This window comes from Oryctolagus cuniculus, chromosome 5 (genome assembly GCF_051225735.1).
Source record: "Oryctolagus cuniculus isolate XC-2025 breed Fujian yellow rabbit chromosome 5, ASM5122573v1, whole genome shotgun sequence".
NCBI classification, from domain to species: Eukaryota; Metazoa; Chordata; class Mammalia; order Lagomorpha; family Leporidae; genus Oryctolagus; species Oryctolagus cuniculus.
In genome coordinates this window covers 144,607,555-144,628,864 of record NC_142871.1, presented here as the reverse complement: position 1 = coordinate 144,628,864, position 21,310 = coordinate 144,607,555, and the positions used below count along the sequence as shown (strand labels likewise).

The window sequence follows — 21,310 nt, the reverse complement described above, 5'->3', positions numbered from 1 at the left end:
TCGGATCAGCACAATGCACCGGCTGCAGCGTGCCGGCCGCGGCAGCCATTGGAGGGTGAACCAAAGGCAAAAAGGAAGACCTTTCTCTCTGTCTCTCTCTCTCACTGTCCACTCTGCCTGTTAAAAAAAAAAAAAAAAAAAAAAAGACACATTGTCTGCCTATGGCTCAAATACCAAGCCACACCATGCTGCTGTTTCTGTGCCCATTTACAACATTTTTATTCTAGGAAATTTTAAACACACATAAAAAACAGAGGGAATAATACAGTGAATGTTTTGATCATTTTTGCTACATAACAAATCACCCCCACGTTTGGTTATTTCAAATGACAATCATTGATTTTGCTTGTGAGTCTGTAATTCAGGCACGAGGTGATAGTGACGGCTGGTTTCTGCTCCGGTTCCAGCTGGAGCAGCTCAGTGGGCTGGAGGAGCCACTTCTGAAAGGGCTCAGATCCTCAACAGCAAAGTCAGCGTTGGCTGCAGGCTGAAGGTCAGCTGGAATCGCTGGCTGGGGATGTTTCCCTCCATGCTGCTCTCTTTGTGAGGCTACTTGAGCTTCCCCACAGCGTGGCTGTTCAAAAAGGCAGAAGGTGGAAGCTTCCAGTTGCTTAAGGAAGCATCGTTTCCTTCAAAATATGTTGATCAAGTCAATCAGAAACCTGCGCAGTTGGAGGACACAGGGCCCACCTCTTGCTAGAAAGAATGGCAGATTTGTGGCCATCTTTAATCCACCGCAACAAGCTACCATGTATCTGCCACCCATGTCTGCTTTTGAAAACCGGCCTTTTTCTATTTCTGAAGCCAGAGAAATCTACCTTGAACCCAGTTCTGTAAGGATATGCTAGCTTTTGGGGTCTACGTGGGTCACAATCAACCTCCCTGCTGTCATAGTTCTCCTGTTTTGTTTGAATCCCTGACAATGGACAGCTCCTGGATGCCCAGGCTGTTGTTCAACTGCCATTTGAGGTTCGCTGATTCTGGACTGCGGAGCTCCCCAGTGTCCATGTGGCATCCACTGACAACCAGACTTGGGCCTTTGCTTTCCTCTGCCCCTCTTCCCAGCTGCCAGAGCCAGGCTTACCCTTCCAGTGCCATTTCCTGCTGTGAAGTCACCACTGGTCCCTGCTGGCTAGCCTCGTATCACCATCACTGGGTAGATGGCGCTGGTCATCTCTGCAGTAGCTCCAAACATTGTACTCATCGATCTTTCCTCCTTACCACCTTTCTGCATTCACGTCTCAGATGTGTAGACTCTTAGGGCAGGAAGGGGCCTCCGCCTCTCCGGAGCACGTCCCCAAGTTGCACAGACGAGCACGTCCATATTCCTTTCCTGAATTTCCACCTTTGTGCTCTTCAATTCTGGGAACAGAATTTCATTTCACGTTGGTAAAATGACTTCCCAATTCTTCCATTCAAAACCCACTTTTTCTGGGAAAAAAAAAACTAACTTTATAGCCCAGAAAATGGCTAGTGGGGAAAATTGGGTAGGGTGTGATGGAAAGAAGCAAGTCCCCCTGTTTTCTTGTATTAACGGAAAAATAAACCTATTTCCAAAGCATTTGAACATATTCATGCGACTGTATGCCTTTTGTGTTTTCCACTGAGCAGCACTGACAGCTTAATAACTGCAGAACAACATCCCTGTTTTCCCCGCTCCGCTGTGAGTAAGGCAGTGCGTGCTTCAGAGACAAGGATAATGAGCATGTAGGAAGGTGTCTTCCAGAGCTGCATGCAGCAGTTGCAGCGATCCGAGCTAGCAGCACGGTGCACGCTTTGCAGGTGCACTGGGAGCCAGGCCAACCAGGCGGGGCTTAGGCTGTCGGGGGTCCCCTCCTTCGACTTTGGCTTTTCAGCTTAGCAGACAGACAGACAGACTGACAGATGGTCAAGGAAGGTCTTTGGTTGACGAGGAGGACGGTGAAATTGATTTGGCTCTAATAAAAATGCTTTGAAATAATTTTAACTCTAAATGTCCGTGTCCCATCACAATGTCCAGGCTACAAGGACTCCTAGTGTCTGATCAAAGGTCTCAAACGCTTGAGTAGCAACGTACATGTAGTGGGTACTCTGTAATGTTAAGGATTCCTTATAATTAGCAGTCTGTACACACACAATTCCTCTGTCACTCCTGAGAATATCACCATTGATTAATGACAACACACACGCTGAGTGCCTATTGTGTGTGAATCACTGTTTGGAGACACAAAGACATGCAAACATGATTTTGGAATTCAAGAGTGCTGTACATCAATCTATAGCTGTTCTAAAGTATGGTGAGTGGAGTGATTGGTGCCCTTTAAATGTGCTGTAAAATTATATCACTCATAAAATCATTTTTAAAGATTTATTTACTTATTTGAAAGTCAGAGTTACATAGAGAGAGAAGGAGAGGCAGAGAGAGAAGTCTTCCCTCTGCTGATTCAATCCCCAATTGGCTGCAATGACCAGAGTTGCACCAATCCAAAGCCAGGAGCCAAGAGCTTCTTTCAGGTCTCCCACGTGGGTGCAGGGGCCCAAGGACTTCGGCTGTCTTCTACTGCTTTCCCAGGCCATAGCAGGGAGCTGGATCAGAAGTGGGGCAACCAGGACTTGAACTGGTGCCCATATGAGATGCTGGCACTGCAGGCGACAGCTTTACCTGCTATGCCAGCGCCAGCCCTGAGTTTCAGTCTCTTGGCATCAGCCTGACCCAACCTTGGGTGTTGTGGGCATTTAGAGAATGAATCAGTAGTTTGGAGATATTTCTCTTTAACTTTTTCTGTGCTTTTCAAATAAATAAAATAAACAAGATTTTTAAAAAAGATTTGTTTATTTATTTGAAAAGCATAGATATGGAGAGAGAAGGAGGGACACATACACACACACACACGTGCAGGGAAAGAGAGAGAGAGAGAGGTCTTCCATTCACTGGTTCACTCCTCAAATGGCTGCAATAGCTGGAGCTGCGCCAATCCGAAGCCAGGAGCCAAGAGCTTCTTCCAAGTCTCCCAGGTGGGTACAGGTGCCCAAGGATTTTTTTCTTTTTTTTTTAAGGATTTACTTACTTATTTGAAAGGCAGAGAGAAAGAAAAGTCTTCCATCCACTGGTTCACTCTTCACTCCCCAATTAGCTGCAATGGCCGGAGCTGGGCTGATCCAAAGCCAGGAGCCAGGAGCTTCTTCTGGGTCTCCCACAGGAGTGCAGGGACCCAAGGACTTGGGTCATCTTCATTTGCTTTCCCACGCCACAGCAAAGAGCTGGATTGGAAGTGGAGCAGCTGGGACTCGAACTGGCACCCATCTGGGATGCCAACACTGCAGACTGTATCTTTACCCGCTGTGCCACAGCTTTGGCCCCAAGGGCCCAAGAACTTGTGCCATCTTCCACTGCTTTCCCAGGCACATTAGTAGGGAGCTGGATTGGAAGTGGAACAACCAGGACTTGAACTGGCCCTTATATGGGATGCTGACTGCAGGCAGAGGCTTAATTTTTACGCTACAGTGCTGGTCCCAATAAACAAGCTTTTAAGTAAAAAAAAAAAAAAAGATAAAAACAAGGCCAACTTCCTTCTTTATCTCAGGCCGATCTTAAGCCAGGAGCAAAAAAAATTTTTTTAAAGATTTATTTATTTGAAAGGCAGAGCCACGGAGAGGCAGAGGCAGAGGCAGAGAGAGAAAGAGAGAAAGAGAGAAAGAGAGAGAGAGAGAGAGAGAGAGAGAAGAGCGCCATTCATTGGTCCACTCCCCAGATGGCCGCAATAGCTGGAGCTGCGCCGATCTGAAGCCAAGAGTCAAAATTTAGGGATCAAAATTCTGTTCCTTGGCCCAACCTCCTCAGCCATGCTCCCCGCTGGCCTCTTGGTTATTTTTATGCTATAGACACTAAGCCCTCAGCCTTCGGAGCTGGAAGGAACACTGGATCCGGAGCCCTTCTCCAGCTTTCTCTTTGAAACATGTGTCATGTTACTTTCCATTCTGTTATATATATTGTGCAGCTGTTCAGGTTCTGAAAGTGAGGAAGGTCACTGGTATAAATAGGATACTTCACCAAATGCAGAATGTGTTCCCTGGACTCGGGAAGGGAGGGATCCCAGCCCGGGAGTCTGGCTGCTGTCACAGGTGACTGCTCGCTTGCGCAGTGGGCCTCACAAAGGGGAGGCAGAAACTGCGGGAACGCACAGAGAGGACCCGGAGAAGTCAGCTCCTTCCTCAAGTTGTGTCCTGAGTTCTTCCTAAGCAGATGCCTTGGTGGCATGCAGGCTGCTCTCCTGATTTATTTAACTGACTTTAGGACTGGGGGAGACACGGCCTAAGGTGCTGGTCACAGTTAAGGAGGACTGTAGCCGTAGGGTGTCCAGGAGCGTTCCGTGTGGCCCTTAGGCTGGCTGGGTTTGTATTAATCTCAGCTATATGAGGGTACTTCAAAAAAGGTCATGGAAAATGAAATTCAAGAAGTGTTTATTGATTTTTAAATGTTTATTTATTTTTTATTGAAAGGCAGCGAGGCAGAGACAGACAGAGATTTCCCCATGTTTTCCCGTCATCTCCCAAATGTCCACAAGAGCCTATGCTGGGCCAGGTTGATGCCAACAAGGAGCCCAAGCCAAGTCTCCTAAGAGTGTGGCAGGAACCCAACTACTTGAGCCTTTATTGCTGCCTCCCAGGGTCTGCATTAGCAGGAAGCTGGGATCAGGAGTGGAGCTGGGGCCTGAACCCACGCACTCTGATATAAGACGTGAAAGTCCCAAGCAATTTGACCACTATGTCAATTTCTTTTAAGGCAAAAGCAAGTTTGAAATCCATGTATTTTTTTTTTCATAGTAGGCATTTCCCATGTCTTATGAGAAACATTTTGCACCAAAATAAACTCAAACTTTTAATTCCATTTTCCCTAATTTTTTTGCAGGGCTCTGTATTTGTGCAATTATATATTTTGGAAATATTGACTGGTTTTTCTTACTCCAGAACAGGCTTTACATTCAATGTATGGATGATGGGAATACTTTGCTTAACTTTGGAGCTGGGAATACAAAATTTCATAAAGATTTGACTACATAATAATAGAGAACATTCATTTATTCACTTATTCAACATTTCTAAACTTCCTTTGTGACCAGCTCTGCACTCAGAGCGCTAGACTCTGCTATCCTTTTTTTCTTTTCTTTTCTTTTCTTTCTTTCTTTCTTTATTTCAGAGACCGAGCTCTTTCGTCTGCTTGTTCACTCCTCCAATGCCCACAACAGCCAGGGTCAGGCTAAGCTGAAGTCAGGGGCTGGAAACTCAACCCAGGTCTCTCAAGTGGATGACAGGGACCCACCCATTACCTGTTCCTTCCTGGGTTGCACATCAGCAGGAGGTTGGAATCATGAGTGGAAATCGAAACCTGAAGGCAGGCACTCTGGTATGAGATGCAGGCATCTTAACGCCAGCCTGTCCCAGGGTCCTGCTGTTCTTAATCATCACATCTCTACGTGTTTAAAAATAAAGCGAAAACATGAAAACTGGAATATACTGCGTGCAATTGGCAAGGTGTTCGTACGACATGCATTACTACCTAAAGGTCAGTGGAATATCATTGATGATACTGTTACTGTGCCAAGTTAGGATATTAAGACATGAAAGAGCTGAGAAGTTAGAGAGCAACAGGTGAAGATCTAAGTGGAAATGGGAACCAAGAGGACTCAGTGAGAAACCCAGCATCAAACCTCTCACACCTGAGGGCAGGTGCTGGGTCAGGCTTCGGTTTGGACAGTTTCCTGATGCCAGCAGGAGAGACAGAAAAGTGAGCTTCTCCCAGAGTGGACAGACAGCTGGAGCCCCTTCTTCTGGTATGGGCTGAACTGTGTATCCCCCAAATTCATGGGTTGGAGCCCCAAATCCTAGGACCTTGCAATGCGACTTCTCTTGGAGATGGGGCCCCAAGAGGAGATTAAAATAAAGTGAGACTGTTAGCGTGTGCTCTAATCCATCCATAGTGATGTCTCCATGTGGAGAGGAAATCACAGCACACTTGGGGACATGAGAGCACGCTCGTCACCACAGCAAGCAGCAGCAAGGACATGGCCACTTGCAACCCAACGAGAGAGGCCTCAGCAGAACCAGCCCTGCCAACGCTTTGGTCTTGTAGTCCCAGCCTCCAGAATCGGGAGAAAATAAATCTTTCATTTTCTTAAGATTTATTTATTTGAAAGGCAGAGCCACAGAGAGGCAGAGGCAGAGGCAGAGAGAGAGAGAGAGAGAGAAAGCGGATCGCTGGTCCACTCCCCAGCCGGCCGCAATGGCTGGAGCTGTGCTGATCTGAAGTCTGAAGCCAGGAGCCAAGAGCCTCCTCAGGTCTCCCACATGAAGGATGAAGGGGCCCAAGGACCAGAGCCATCCTCCACTGCCCTCCCAGGCCATAGCAGAGAGCCAGATGGAAAGAGGAGCAGCCAGGACTTGAACCGGCGCCCATATGGGATGCCAGCACCACAGACGGTGGCTTCACCCACCACAGTGCTGGCCCTGAAAATAAATTTCTGTTATTTAAGTCAGACGGAGTGCAGTATTTTATTTCAGTAATCCGAGCTGGCTAATGCACTCTCCATAAAGATTTGGGACGGATCCTTGCCCTCCTTCAGAAGCTGCACACAGCATCTAGGCCCTTTGAATACCTGCAGGTCAAGTTGATATTCTCTGAATGGTCAAAAAACCAAAAACAGTGAATTTAAAATCCCACACTGGTGTTGCTTCCCTGTGCCCAGCATACACTTCAAATAGTCCAGAGATGCTTAAAACATCACTTGGGATGCCCACATCTCATATCAGTGTCTGGGCTCAAGTCCCTGCCACATTCCCTATTCTAGGTTTCTGTTAATGCACACTCCAGGAGGCAGTGGATCCAGTACTTGGATCCCTGCCATCAGTGTGAAAGACCTAGACTGAGCTCTCAGGCTCATGGCTTCAGCCTGGTCCATCCCAGGTTGTTACTGACATTTGGGGAGTGAAGCAGCAGATGGAAGATTATCTAATCTATTACCTATCTATCTATCTATCTATCTATCATCTATCTTCATCATCATCATCTATATCTCTCTACAACTTTAAAATAAATTTTTAAAATAATTTTTTAAAAATCCAGTTGCAGCAGAACAATTACCACAGGATTCCACTTAGGTGAGGTACCTGGAATTAACAAATTCATAGAGAAATTGGAATAAAGTTACCAGGGCCTGAGGGAGGCAGGATGGGGATAGAGTTTTTAGTGGGAATGAAGAAAATGTTTTGGATGTAGATAGCGGTGAAGGTTATACAACATTGTGAATATATTCAATGCCACATTAGATATATGTATTTAATGCCATTTACTATGGTTTTAATGCTGCATACACTTGTGACTGGTTGGAATGATAAATAGGAAAAAGGGAGGAAAAGGAGGTAAATGCCAGTCACTGGTCCATAGCAGTTTTGAAATCCAGCTGGCTTAATGGCAGATTTCCCTACTGTAAAGGCCAAGGACATTCTGAATTGAGGCCTCGTTTCTAATCCCTATAGCAATTCCAAAATAGATGAAAAACCAAAGTAAAGATGCCAATGAAAAGAAAAATGAGACAAATTGACAGTCACAGGAGGTGATTTTAACAAACCTCTCTGAATAACTAATGAACTTAGTAGGAAAGAGTCAAGCTAGGGATGCTATTAATAGCATGATTAACAAACTTGACCTAACGAACGCAGAAAGAAAACTACCCATAGTAGCACACAGAACAAAGGATCAAATACAGGCCATATAATAAATCTTAATACATCTTGAAGAACTGAAATGTTATAGGGTTTGATTTAGATCAAAAATCAATAACAGAATAATAACAGAATAATAAGAAGCCCCCATATTTTACTAATTAAAAATATACCTCAACATACACATGGGTCAAAGAAGGAATATTAATAAAAATTAGATAATATTTTGAACTGAGGACTTGGGGAATCTCCTATTGCTTTTCTAGGCAATAGCAGAGAGCTGGATTAGAAGTGGAGCAGCCAGAACTCAAAGTGGTGCCCATATGGGATGCTGGCACTGTAGGCGGTGGCTTTACCCGCTACACCACAGCACCGGCCCCTGCACCCATATGGGAGACCTAGAAGAAGCTCCTGGCTTCTGGCTTTGGATTGGCTTAGCTCTGGCTGTTGTAGCCAATTGGGGAGTGAACCAGTGAATGAAAGACCTCTCTCTCTCTCTGCCTCTCCTTCTCTCTCTGTGTAACTTTGACTTTAAAATAAATAAATAAACCTTTAAAAAAGTTATTAAAGCATACAAATTAGACAAAACATAAACAAAATGTAAATTTTTAAAAAATGAACATCTAAGCATACATAGGAATAAATGTAACAAAAAATGTGCAAAAGATTTTTATGGAGAAGATAATAAAACTTTATTGAACACCAGAGAAAGTCTAAATAAATTGAGAGATAGTTTGCTCATGAAATAAGAGATTCGGTATTATTGAAGCATGCCAGTTCTCTCTAAATCAAACTATGCATTCCTTTCAATTCTGGTAAAAATTATAACAGATTACTATTGAAGTTGACTTATTGTTTCTAAAATGTATGGAAATACAGATAGTTAAAAAACACTTCTGGAGAAAAGATACCTGGGGGGTTTGTCCTTTTAAGTGATATAAAGTATGTTCATGAGTGTGGGGTTGATACTGAGCAAGTGATGAGAGTGATGGGGTAGAACAGAGGCCCAGAGACAAATGTGCCTGTTGAGAAAGTTCATATGGCACTAGGGTGACATAGTATTTCTTTCTTTTCTTTAGGATTTATTTATTTGAAAGGTAGAGTGACACAGAGATAAAGAGACAGTAGGAAGGCAGAGAGAGAGAGAGATCTTCCATCCTCTGCTTCACCCCACCAATGTCTGTAACTGCCTAAGATGGCCTAGGTCAAAGCCAGGGGCCAGGATTCCATTCAGGTCTCCCACATGGGTGGCAGTGGCCCAAGCACCTGGGCCTCCATTTCTGCCTCCTAGAAACATTAGTAGGAAGCTGGATTGGAAGTGGAGTAGCAGGGACTTGAGCTGGCACTCCAGTATGGGATGCCAGCATCCTAAGCCACAGCTTAACCTGCTCTACCCCTAACACCCATGCTGGGTCAGTCTGTATGTCAACTAGAAAATGCACTTTTAATGAGGCAGTGCTGGTCCTGGTAGGTGTCCCCATGGGAAAATTAAAATGGACCTTATCTCATGTCACACACAAGAACCAGGAAGATAAGGGCACTTGATGTGAAGGCAAAACTATAGGCAAAAAGGAAGATGGGTCATTACCCATCATAAAGCAAAAAGTTATTACTTCACTAGAATTAAGAACTCTGCTTATGAAAAGCCTTCCTAAAGAGAGGGATAAGGAAATCACAGAGTAGAAAAAAAATAGTAGCAATATATATTCAGTAAAGGCTATGATCTTGAGTAGGTTCCTACAAACTGAGAATCCATAGGGGAAAAGTGGGAAAACTCCAATTTCAGCACTTCACAGAAAAGAAAATAAAGCAACCAATAGACATGTTAAAAGCTGCTTAACCTAATTGGCGGCCAGGGAAATGTGCATCAAAACTGCAAATAGGAACTACATTCCAAATGTTTCCTAGGGACTTTTTTCAATGTGAAGGTTAAGAATTATCATGGGGGCTGGCGCTGTGGCTTATTGGGTAAAGCTGCCGCCTGCAGTGCCGGCATCACATAAGGGCACTGGTTCAAGTCCTGGCTGCTCCACTTCCGATCCAGCTGGGATGTCAGCACTGCAGGCCTGGGCTTCAACCTGCTGCACCACAGCCCCAGGCCTTCCCTAGGAGACTCGGTCCTGAAGGTGGGCTCCTCATGGAAGGAAAGAGGCCCCAGGGGGATCGCTGGCCCCTCAGACTTGAGAGGGCTCCCCAGGAAGAAGGACCTCTGTGAGCCAGGAAGCAGGCCCTCTTCAGACACCGGGCATTCTGGCCCCCTGGTGCCTGACTTCCCACACTCCAGACCTGTGAGCAGTGAATCTCTGCTGTGCATAAGCCGCCCACGTCACGGGATTCGTGTTCGAGCGGCCCAAACTGACTGCAACAGGGAGATTACTCTTTGTGATTATTTCAGCTAGCCAATGGGAAAGGCTAGGATATCATCATTTCAAACCTCCTAATGAATTGAAGGGTCTGTGCTATGATCGCCAGTGGCTGCCGACATCAAGGGGAAACTGGCTAGGTGTTTTATTTCTCCAGATAGAAGAACGTAACCCCTGCTTATATGAAGCAGTCTTGAAAAATCTCATCCTGATCCTTATCAAGCCTCTGGACCCACCTATCCATTTACAGGAAACTACAGAGGACAGAGAACCCTGCCAAGACCCCAGAGGGTTCTGATGAGCAGATTCCAGCTGGGAAGCGCTACACGACAGATCGCTCCATTTCTTCAGCACCAGCAAAAATTTAAGGAAGTGAAATGACAATAGAGGATCTTACAGATGCCTTAAAAAGATGTATTTATTTGAAAGGCAGAGCTGGGGGGCGGGCAGGGTGCAGTCAGGAGTGAGCTTCCATCTGCTGGTCCACTCCCCAAACAGCTACCGCAGCCAGGGCTAGGCCAGGCTGACTGCAGGAGCGAGGAACTCCATCTGGTGTGGCAGGGACCCAAGCACTTGACCATCATCTGCTGCCTCCCCAGGTGCATTAGCAGGAAGCTGGATCAGAACCAGGATACTCTGCTATGGGTGCCAGTGTCGCAGGCTGCGTGTGACTTAATCCGCTGCACCATAAGGCCGGCCCCCAAATCCCATAGATTACAAGAGACTTGGAGACATACTAATCAATTACCATTGATGGGCCTTAAATACATCTTGATTCAAACGAACCATTTATAAAGATTAAGATGCACACATTTATGCATTAGTGAAATAATTAGAAGTCTGAACACTGGGCACTGACAGTTGGTGATAATGTACAATTGCTTTAATTTTGAGAGATGAGGTAATCATAGCTTATTGTAAGAATTGTCTTTTTATAAGGTGGATTAAGGACCCACCCTCATGACCTTATTTAGCCTTAATTACCTTTTAGAAGTCCTACCTCCAAATAGAGTCACACTGAGAATTAGTGCTTCAACATCCGCATTTGAGAGTACGCAATTCGGTCCCCAGTGTTCCTCGTGCAGGACTCTGCTGCCCAGGACTGGGTCCAGGCCAGGTCTTTGTGGATAGCTAAGTACCTGAGAGGACCCAGATGCATGAATATTTGCTGGGCTTCACGACAGTCCATATGGCTTGGCACCGTCTTCTGGCACTTGGCTGAATTAATTAGATCAAATCAAAGCAGAGCATCTGATAGGTTACTGCTTTTTGCTTTTCATCATAAGACCAAACACTGAACATAATTAATCAGTCACAAGGCAGAAATGGGAAAGGGGTGTGTGTGTGTGCATGTGTGTGTGTCTGTGTGTGATTTAGTTTGCTTCAGTTTTCAAAACTTTTTCTGTGACAGCAGTGGCAACAGATTTAGCTCACCTGCTTTGAAATAGTTTTATTTTTATTTATTTATTTGAGAGGAAGAGAGAGAGGGAACGGGGAAGAGACAAAGAGGGAGAGAAAGGGCTGCCATCCACTGGTTTACTCCCCAGGTGCTCGCAACATCTGGAGCTGAACTGGGCTGACCAGGAGCTAGGAACTCAATCCAGGTCTCTCGCGCAGGTGGAAGAGACACAGCTAGTTAAGCCATCTCCTGCTGCCTTCCAGGAACTGCATTAGCAACAGGAAGCTAGAATCCTGAACAGAGCTAGAACTTGAACTAGAGCGGGTGCTCATGGGATGTCAGCATCTCTTTTTTTAATTTATTTATTTATGTATTTGAACATCACAGCTACTGAGAAAGAGGGAAAGACAGGGAGAGAGAAATATCTTCCATCTGCTGGTCCACTCTCCAGATGGTTACAATGGCCAGGGCTGGCCCAGGCTGAAGTCAGAAGCCAGGAGCTTCTTCCAGGTCTCCCATGTGGGAGGAAGGGGCCCAAGCACTTGGGCCATCTTCTGCTGCCTTTCTCAGTCCATTAGCAGGGAGCTGAACTGGCAGTAGGGCAGCTGGGACACAAACCAGTGTCCATATATGGGATGCCGGCATCACAGACAGTGGCTTTACCCGCTACACCACAACACTGCCCCCTCGAGTGGTATCTATAGTCTAAGCCAAATGCTAGCTCCTCGCCTGCTTTCCGAAGTGTGAGTAAAGAATGTGGAAACAACATCAGATTCCACCAGCAATACTTCAATATTAGCAGTAGTTGAAAAGGAGGGACGTGGTAGGGAGAAAGGACTGGAAAAAAAAAAAAAAACAAAAGAAATAAAGTGTAAAAGAACAGTAGCACAGGAGGAAGTGCAGGGCAAGCTGGGAGAACAGGCAGGAAATTACACAGGGAGTAGGAGCTTGGAGAGCTTCTTAGAGCAGACACGGGGCTCAAGAACACCCTTCACCCCTGACGGCATCTGTTATGATTTTGCTTTTCATGAATAGTCATTCTGACTGCAGTGAGATGATATCTCATTGTGGTTTTAATTTGCCTGTTATTGATGCCTAGTGATGGTGACCATTTTTTTTTCATATACTTGTTGGTCATTTGCACGCATTCTTTTGAGAAATGTCTATTCAGGCCATTTACCTATTTTTAAATCAGATTAGTTTTTTTCTGTTGAGTTGTTTGAATTCCTTGGATGTTCTTAATATTAATCCCTTGTCAGATGGATAGTTTGCAAATATTTTCTCCTGGGGCAGGCTTTGGAGCAGTAGTTAAGATCCCACATTCCATATAGGAGTGCCTGGGTTCAAGTTCTACCTGTGCTTCTGATTTCAGCTTCTGTCTAATGCACGCCTTGGGAAGCAGCAGGTTACAGGTCAAGTACCTAGGCCCCTACCACCTACATGGCTTCAGTATGGCTCAGGCCCAGCTGTTTCAGGAATTTGAGCTGAATTAGAGGATGAAAGACTCTCTCTCTCTCACTTTTAAAAAATAAATAAAATTTAAAAGCCATAAAAAAGTATTGTCTCCCATTTTGCAATTTACTTTTTCATTCTGTTGACTATGGTGAGGATGTGCAGAGAGGGGAACTCTTTTTTTTTAAAGATTTATTTATTTATGTGAAAGGCAGAGTTACAGAGAGATAGAGAGAGATCTTTCAGTCACTGGTTCACTCCCAAAATGGTACCATTATCCAGAGCTGGGCAGATCCAAAGCCAGGAGCCAGGAGCCAAGAGCTTCCTCTGGGTCTCTCAAATGGATGCAGGGACCCAAGCACTTGGGCTATCCAGGTGCATTAGCAGAGTCAGAAGTGGAACAGCTGGGACTGGAACTGGTGTCCATGTGGGTGGCAGCACCGTAAGGCTTAAGCTGCTATGTCAATGCACCGGCTCTGAAAGGGGAACTCCTACACAATGTTTATGGGAATATAAATTAGTAGAGGAGCCATTATAGAAAACACTAGAGTGGTTCCTAAAAAACTAAAAACAGAGCTACGATATGATCCCCAAACCCTACCGCTGGGTATAGATCCTAAGGCAGTGAAACCACTGCATCGAGCAGGTTGTTCACACCCCAGCCGTTGCAGAGCTTTGGGGACCGACCCAGCAGGTAGAAAATGCAGCTCTCTCCCTCCCTCTCTGTAACTCTGCCTTTCAAATAAATAAAATAATGTTTTCAAGTGGTAATTTTTTTTTGACAGGCAGAGTGGATAGTGAGAGAGAGACAGACAGAGAGAAAGGTCTTCCTTTTGCCGTTGGTTCACCTTCCAATGGCCACCACGGCTGGTGCGCTGCGGCCGGCGCACCGCGCTGATCCAAAGGCAAGAGCCAGGTGCTTCTCCTGGTCTCCCATGGGGTGCAGGGCCCAAGCACTTGGGCCATCCTTCACTGCACTCCCTGGCCACAGCAGAGAGCTGGCCTGGAAGAGGGGCAACCGGGACAGAATCCGGCGCCCTGACCGGGACTAGAACCCGGTGTGCCGGCACCGCTAGGTGGAGGATTAGCCTATTGAGCTGTGGCGCCGGCCTAAAGTGATAATGTTTTGAACAATGGTGGTGACATCTTTTCTAATGGGAGTTGGATCCACATGACTGATGTTCTTTGCAGCTTTGATGGATGCAAGCTACATGTAAGAAATAGGGGCTTTACGGCCGGCGCCGCAGCTCAATAGGCTAATCCTCCGCCTGTGGCGCTGGCACACCAGGTTCTAGTCCAGGTCGGGGCGCCAGATTCTGTCCCAGTTGCCCCTCTTCCAGGCCAGCTTTCTGCTATGGCCTGGGAGTGCAGTGGAGGATGACCAGTGGAGGCTTGGGCCCTGCACCTGCGTGGGAGACCAGGAGAAGCACCTGGCTCCTGGCTTCGGATCAGCGCAATGCGTCGGCTGCAGCACACCGGCCGCGGCGGCCATTGGAGGGTGAACCAACGGAAAAAAGAAGATCTTTCTCTCTCTCTCTCTCTCTCTCTCTCTCTCTCTCAATGTCCACCCTGCCTGTCAAAAAAAAAAAAAAAAAAAAAAAAGAAAGAAAGAAAGAAAAGAAAAGAAATAGGGGCTTTGTTATGGAATGGAAGAGTGGAGGGCTGAGACGAGACCCACTGGGGTAGGACAGGTGTAAAAGAGAAAATAGGTCTGTGATGGAGGAGGCAGTCTAGTTGTGCATACAGCCATACAGACTTACCTTTAAGGGTACAGCCTAAGAACTTGTCATGGGGCTCCAAACCCATAAAAATCGGTGGTATAAATGGCATCTTCACTATTAAAATGATATTAAATGTTAAAGACAACATACAGAAGTCTAAGCTTCAAAGTGATCATATAAATAACATAAAGTAACCGGTAAAAATAATAGAATTAAAAGGGAAGGAAAGTCCAACATGGGCAGCAGTCCACACAGCAGAGTCCTAGAATGACATTCTCTGTAAATAACACCCTGACCTCAGAATCAACCCTTAAGGCTTCCTGGTCTGGCTGAAAGGCCTGCAAGAGCATTTCAGGCATGGAAGCCAAGACTCTGTGGCAAAAAATATCCTACACAGAGGATCTCTGTGAGACCTCAGAGGAAAGGGCCATCAAAGAAGGAGACACTCTTCTCTGAAGGGAGGAGAGAACATCCACTTTGCTTATGGCTGTGTCCTAATACTGATGGAGTCTATGGTCACAAAAGGCTTCCATAGCCTTGGCAGCCCATGACAATAGCCTTGAATGATCACTGATGTCATAAATAAGTGTGTTAATTGTTAAAGGAACAACAGGAGTCACTGTGCACTTGCTCCGTGTAGGACCTCTGTCCCTAATGAATTATAATATGAGAATTGACTGCAAATTTTCTTCTCAAACTGTACTCTATATGTTGTGTGTGTGCATGTGTGCAAATTGTTGAAGTCTATGATTAGCATGGAGTTGTACATCTGTATATAAAGTCATACTAAGAATGAATCATGGCTGGTGCCGCGGCTCACTAGGCTAATCCTCCACCTTGCGGTGCCGGCACACTGGAAATCACCCTCTCCTCTACTCCTTAGAACATTCTCCACTGACTCTGCTTGTTTCCCCCTCCCCCTGCTTGCCCCTCCTCTAAGGAGCCTGGGAAGGTTTCCTAGGAATTGGGCTGCAGAGTATTTTGAACCCTATAGCCTGGTGTTCGGGGTTTCTTTCCAGGAAAGAAACAGCCTGTGGCATGCACTCACGGAAGTGGCATTGTCTAACTGTCTAAAGGCGTTGTTAATCCTTGCTGTGGCTTGTTTGAGACTGGGCTCTCAGCCTGTCTACCAAGTGCTGTTTGGAAGTTCTCAACTCTGTCATCCAAAGGCTTGGGGCTTGCAGGTGCATCAGTGCAGCCCCTTTGCAGGCAGCGCAGCCAGCCCAGTGGTGGAGCGTGGGCTTCCTAATTCCCACCAGCCAGGCTGTGTGTGTCTATGCAGATGGACTGACTGCTTTCCTTTTATGTAAATGTCTGATCCACAACAGCTCTATTCTCTGACTGCTTTCATCTTGCTCAGCCCTTTTAAGGTAGGAAGTATTTGGCAGCTCCATCAGAGATGTTGGCCTCCTTATATCAAGAGCTAAAATTTCTGACACAGCCCTGAAATTCTTTGAGACAAATAGTTCATATATTTTCAGTTTGATGGTTGCATTAATCATGAGTTGGTTTTCCCCCCTTTGGATGTGATAAAAGATCAAGTGAAATTAGCTTAAGCTCAGGAAGTGATTTAATAGGATAGTAGTGGAGTTTCTTATATAATCAGAGGAAGGGTTGAACAAACAGCCAAACTGCAAACTACTCTTGCAACGATACGGCTCCACCCAAGGAGAAGCTATGAGCAGAGACTTGAACGTCACAAGGCAAAGCTTTGTCTCAGCTTCTGTTTACCTCTGGACTCCATTATCACTACAACCTGATGCAGATTTTACAACTGGCTGTCCCCACAGCCAGAACAGGATAGACTTTCACTCTCACTAGTCCCAAGGTCAAATACAATGCCAAAGAAGGGCTGTGAATGGCTGAACTCAGAGAAGAAGTACCTGTGTGGAGAAGCTGTTACTTCCAGACAGCATATCAACTTGGGTTGCCATCTGTGAGTCTCACTGTGTCACCCCCAAGGCACCAGCGCTGCAAATGTGGATTATGTTGTCACGTTCATGTCTCTGAGGAAATTGGTGCTTTGAATATGGCATTTGCTTCCTCTAATACAATCATTCTGGAATAAGTAGATATCCACTGCAGCAAAAAACCTTTTCTATTGCAAGTTTATTAAAATGAGACTGATGTTCTGCTGACGGACCTCAATGAGGCGCTATTGTGTGAAAGCTATTGGATGCTATGGAAAAATCTATAGATTTATTAAGCATTACATTTAACATGACTAGGTCTCCCACATGTGTGACCTGGATCCAAGTACTTGAACTATCACCTGCTGCCTCCCAGGATGCTCGTTAGAAGGAAGCTGGATCAGAAGCGGCTCTGGGACTCAAACTCAGTGACTTGAACATGGATTCCAAGTGATGTCTTAACCCCTGTGCCAAAAAGCCAACCCTGTGGTTCTCATTTAAAAGCTAAGGCTTGGTAAATACCCCAGACCTCCTTTCTCTTACCGTCTATGCTTATGTGTGTGTTCGTTCTAAGTGTTTACATGTATGCTTGTTCCAATCTTCTTTGGAGAATGATTCTTAGAAAGAAGACAACATGTTCATGGAACAGCGACAAGGCAGATGGAAGGGCACTGCATTTGGGAGTCAGGGGCTTGGCTAACTCTCTCCATGGCTGACTTGGCCCCTAGAGGGTGACAAGAAAAAGAACCAACTGGCAATCAAAGATAGTGTCACATAAACACTTAGACACTGAGATCCTCATCCAAGAAATGGTTGTGAATGTCAAGTCCATTGTGTTTTCTGAGGCAGGATCAGATGGTAGCCACACATCAGGCTATGCCAATGCAAGAATGAAATATTACTGCTATTTTCCCTGCTCACTCATATCAAGTTTTTCTGGACTGACATCTCTCCTTGTTTTGGGGGAAAATGGACATGGCTTTAGGCTTCTTTAGCTCTTGATGTCAAGCTTGGTTTTATAACTGAAGCACTCAAGGATATTCCAATAGTCTCTCTATATCAACGTAGATGCCAGAAAGAAAAACCCATGAGGAAGGGCCTATATAAATGGGTAAAATTCGGTGGATGAGCAAGAACCTTGCCCTTTCTAGAGTGGCTAAGAGAATGCCAGTCCCAGGTGCCTCTGGGAATTCTGACCCAGCTTCCTGAGAAGGGAGCTGTGATGGGCAGCAACTGCATCCTGAGTGATGCGTGGGCCTGGCCTCGCTTCTGCTGAATACTGTATATTATTCCAGCTGAGGACTCAACCCCAGGCTCAGGGCCATGGGTAAGCCCTTTTGTGTTGAGAAGAGTCAGGGACACTTCCCATCTAATCTGGTCTCAGATAACATCCCAACGTTTTAATCTATAAACATTAATGCAATTCTCTGAGGTCTGATGTGTGTCTGGGTGTTTATATATAGATGATGGGAGCTGTATTTCATTATTGGCTTTCATAGAAAAATTAGAAGCTAAATGCCTGTAAGATGAAGCCTGTGAAGCCACTTAAAACCTATCCTTGTCTTAATCATTGAGGGGAAATGTAGAATTCAATCAGATAATAAAGTAAAGTTTTAAAATTATAGACAACATTTGAATGGATAGTTATAAATACTACTCCAGCAGGCCTAACTTTCTTTCTCAGGTAGCCAAAGATAAGAAAGCCATTTCTGATTGCTTTTGACCCAGGTCTTGACTGAGTAGCATTTCTGCCACAGGATGCAACTTGAGTTTGTCTACAGAGACATTTACTGTGGCATACTGGAGGTTTATGAGTTTGTCCAGAATTTATCTAATGAATAGGTAATTAAGTATTGCTGCTAAAGCCTCAGCACTCACAGCACAATGGGTTAAGTTTCGTTTGGAGAAGTGGTTTTTAGCCGATGTTTCTAATCTGCATACATGTGTATATTTTGCATATTGCCTTAGTAAATCCAGCATAGTGAGCGTAAGCAGCCATTTCCAAGGCAAGTCAGAATAGCAAGTGTTTTAAGGCGGGGCCACTGGCGTGGCACAGTGTGTATCGTTGCTGCCAGTGACGTGGACATCCCATATCGGACTGCTGATTGGAGTCCCAGCTGCTCGGCTTCTGATATCCAGCTCCTTGCTAATCCTCCTGGGAAAGCAGCAGATGACTGGGGCCCTGCCAGCCACACAGATGACCCAGATGGGAGTTCCAGCCTCCTGGCTTCTGCCTGGTCCAGCCCTGGCCGTTTTGGTCATTTGGGGAGTGAACCAGTAGATAGAAGTTCTCTCTCTCTCTCTTTTTTTTCTGTGTATGTGTCCCTCTCTCTGTGATTCTGCCTTTCAAATAAATAAAATAAATCTTTAAATTGTAAAAAGGAAAGTTTTGAGATCATTCCTTTGAAAACTCAGCTCCCAGTGTGGAAAACCAGCCTTGTGGATTAGTAATGGACGAGAGTGCAGAGATCTTCACAGTTCAGCCTTGCCAAGTGTGCATTGTCTTCAGATCTCTGTGTCTTCATACCACTTACCCTAATGACAAAAACTGAGTGCACACAGATTCCAATAAGTTGGTGCCACCGGTTGATCAAGTTATGGCTGACAAAGATAGATAGCCCAGCTGTTTAAAAAGTCAGTGGAAGGGGCCAGCACTGTGGCGCAGAGGGTTAAAGCCCTGGCCTGAAGTGCCGGCATCCCATATGGATACCGGTTCAAGTCCCCGCTGCTCCTCTTCCGATCCAGCTCTCTGCTTTGGCCTGGGAGAGCAGAAGATGGCCCGGGTCCTTGGGCCCCTGCACCCTGGAGGAGACCTGGAGGAAGCTCTTGGCTCCTAGCTTCAGATTGATGATGCTCCGGCTGTTGCGGCCATCTGGGGAGTGAACCAGCAGATGGAAGACCTCTCTCTGTGTCTACCTCTCTCTGTAACTGTGTCTTTCAAATAAAAATAAAATAAATCTTAAAAAAAACAGTCAGTGGAAAAATAGGACTCAAGGATCAGTTCATTTTGGTGCAAAAAATGTTCTGAAATTCATGTAGTTTTTTATAATATGCATTTCTTTCTTTCTTTCTTTTTTCTTTTTCTTTTTCTTTTTTTTTCTTTTTTTTTTTTTTGACAGGCAGAGCTAGATAGTGAGAAAGAGAGAGATAGAGAGAAAGGTCTTTCTTCTATTGGTTTACCCCCCAAATGGCTGCTATGGCAGGCGTGCTGTGCTGATCTGAAGCCAGGAGCCAGGTGCTTCCTCCTGGTCTCCCATGGGGTGCAGGGCCCAAGCACTTGGGCCATCCTCCACTGCCTTCCCGGGCCATAGCAGAGAGCTGGATTGGAAGAGGAGCAATCGGGACAGAATCCGGTGCCCCAACCGGGACTAGAACCTGGGGTGCTGGTGCCACAGGCGGAGGATATGCATTTTTAAGAACCTTTTGAAACCCTTTGTTCCTATGCATGGATTAAGCAGAATCTTAGCCACTGTGTAAATCGACCCCCATTCCAAGCCTTTTAACCCCTCCCTCCCACCAGACTGGAAGCAGTCACATTATAGGGCACTTGAACCCTGAGCACCCAGCCAGGGGCTCCTTAGGCTGTAGGTGTAGAGCACTGATTCTCCACCTGGGCTGCACAATGGGATTTTTGTATAATGAATTTGCCTTGGAGATCCTGGTTTAACTGATGTGTAAGCAGTCTGGGCTTTGGGAATTTTAAAAGTTCCCCACATGATTCTAATGTGCAGTCATTGTGGAGGGCCACGGCTTTCAGGAATAAATTCTGCAAGTGAAGAAATGGCAGGATCAGGACCAGCACTGTGGCACAGTGGGTTAAAGCTCTAGCCTGCAGCTCTGGAATCCCTTATGAGCACTGGTTCAAGTCCTGGCTGTTCCACTTCTGATCCAGCTCTCTGTTTATAGCCTGAGAAAGCAGCAGAAGATGGCCCAAGTCCTTGGACCCCTGCACCTGTGTGGGAGACCTGGAGGAAACTCCTGGCTCCTGGCTTTGGATCAGCTCATCTCTGGCCATTGCGGTCCTCTGGGGAGTGAACCAGCGGATGGAAGACCTCTCTCTTGCTCTGGCTCTGCCTCTCACTGTAACTCTTTCAAATAAATAAAATAAATCTTAAAAAGAAATGGCAGTATCATCTCTCTCTGAGTTACTAGAGGACAGCAAGAAGAAAGTGGGTAATGCAAAGCCACTTGGGGATCTGCCTGTGCCCCACGGCTCTGTGCATGTCCCCAGCAGAGTTGCCTGGAAGAATCTTGTCATTGAGATGAGTGGAGAAAAGCATTGAAGTGCATTAGAAAGTTCCCAGATAATCAGTTAATCTCTGCCATTGATTTCTAAACTGTCACACATGAACACTTCATAAGAAGAACAATAAACTGATTATAATAAAATTATTTTAATGATATTCAGGGTTAATGGTGATGGTGTGAAACTGATTTTCAATGAACTGAACCATTTTGCAAATCAACTACACACATGTTCTCACCTTTTGACTCCATAATTTCCTTTCTGGGAGTCTGTTCTAAGGGAACAATTCATGGTATAGGAAAATCTGAATGGAGAGAAATGCTCATCCTGTTGTCTCCAAGGATGCAACATCAAAAGCAATCAAAGTATTCTCAATAAGAGAAAAGTTTAAAAAAATGTGTTTTAGGGAGCAGTGCTGTGGCACAGTGGGTTAAAGCCCTGGTGTGCAGTTGTCGCTCCCCCTCTTCATGGAGGAGCAACACAGGACCCTGCGCTGTTCTTTTGTCTGCTCGGCCCTTCCC

General features: G+C 45.5%; 1 long non-coding RNA gene across 4 annotated transcripts in view; it reads left to right on the top strand.

The window, feature by feature from the left end:
• The window catches only part of LOC149126769 (uncharacterized), a 90,473-nt gene extending 69,808 nt beyond the window's left edge, over positions 1–20,665 (top strand). For all 4 annotated transcript variants that reach the window (XR_016234733.1, XR_016234735.1, XR_016234734.1 and 1 more), the window contains one exon: positions 20,450–20,665. This is a non-coding gene — a long non-coding RNA (uncharacterized LOC149126769). The remainder of the gene's footprint in view (positions 1–20,449) is intronic.
• The last annotated feature ends 645 nt before the right edge of the window (positions 20,666–21,310 follow it).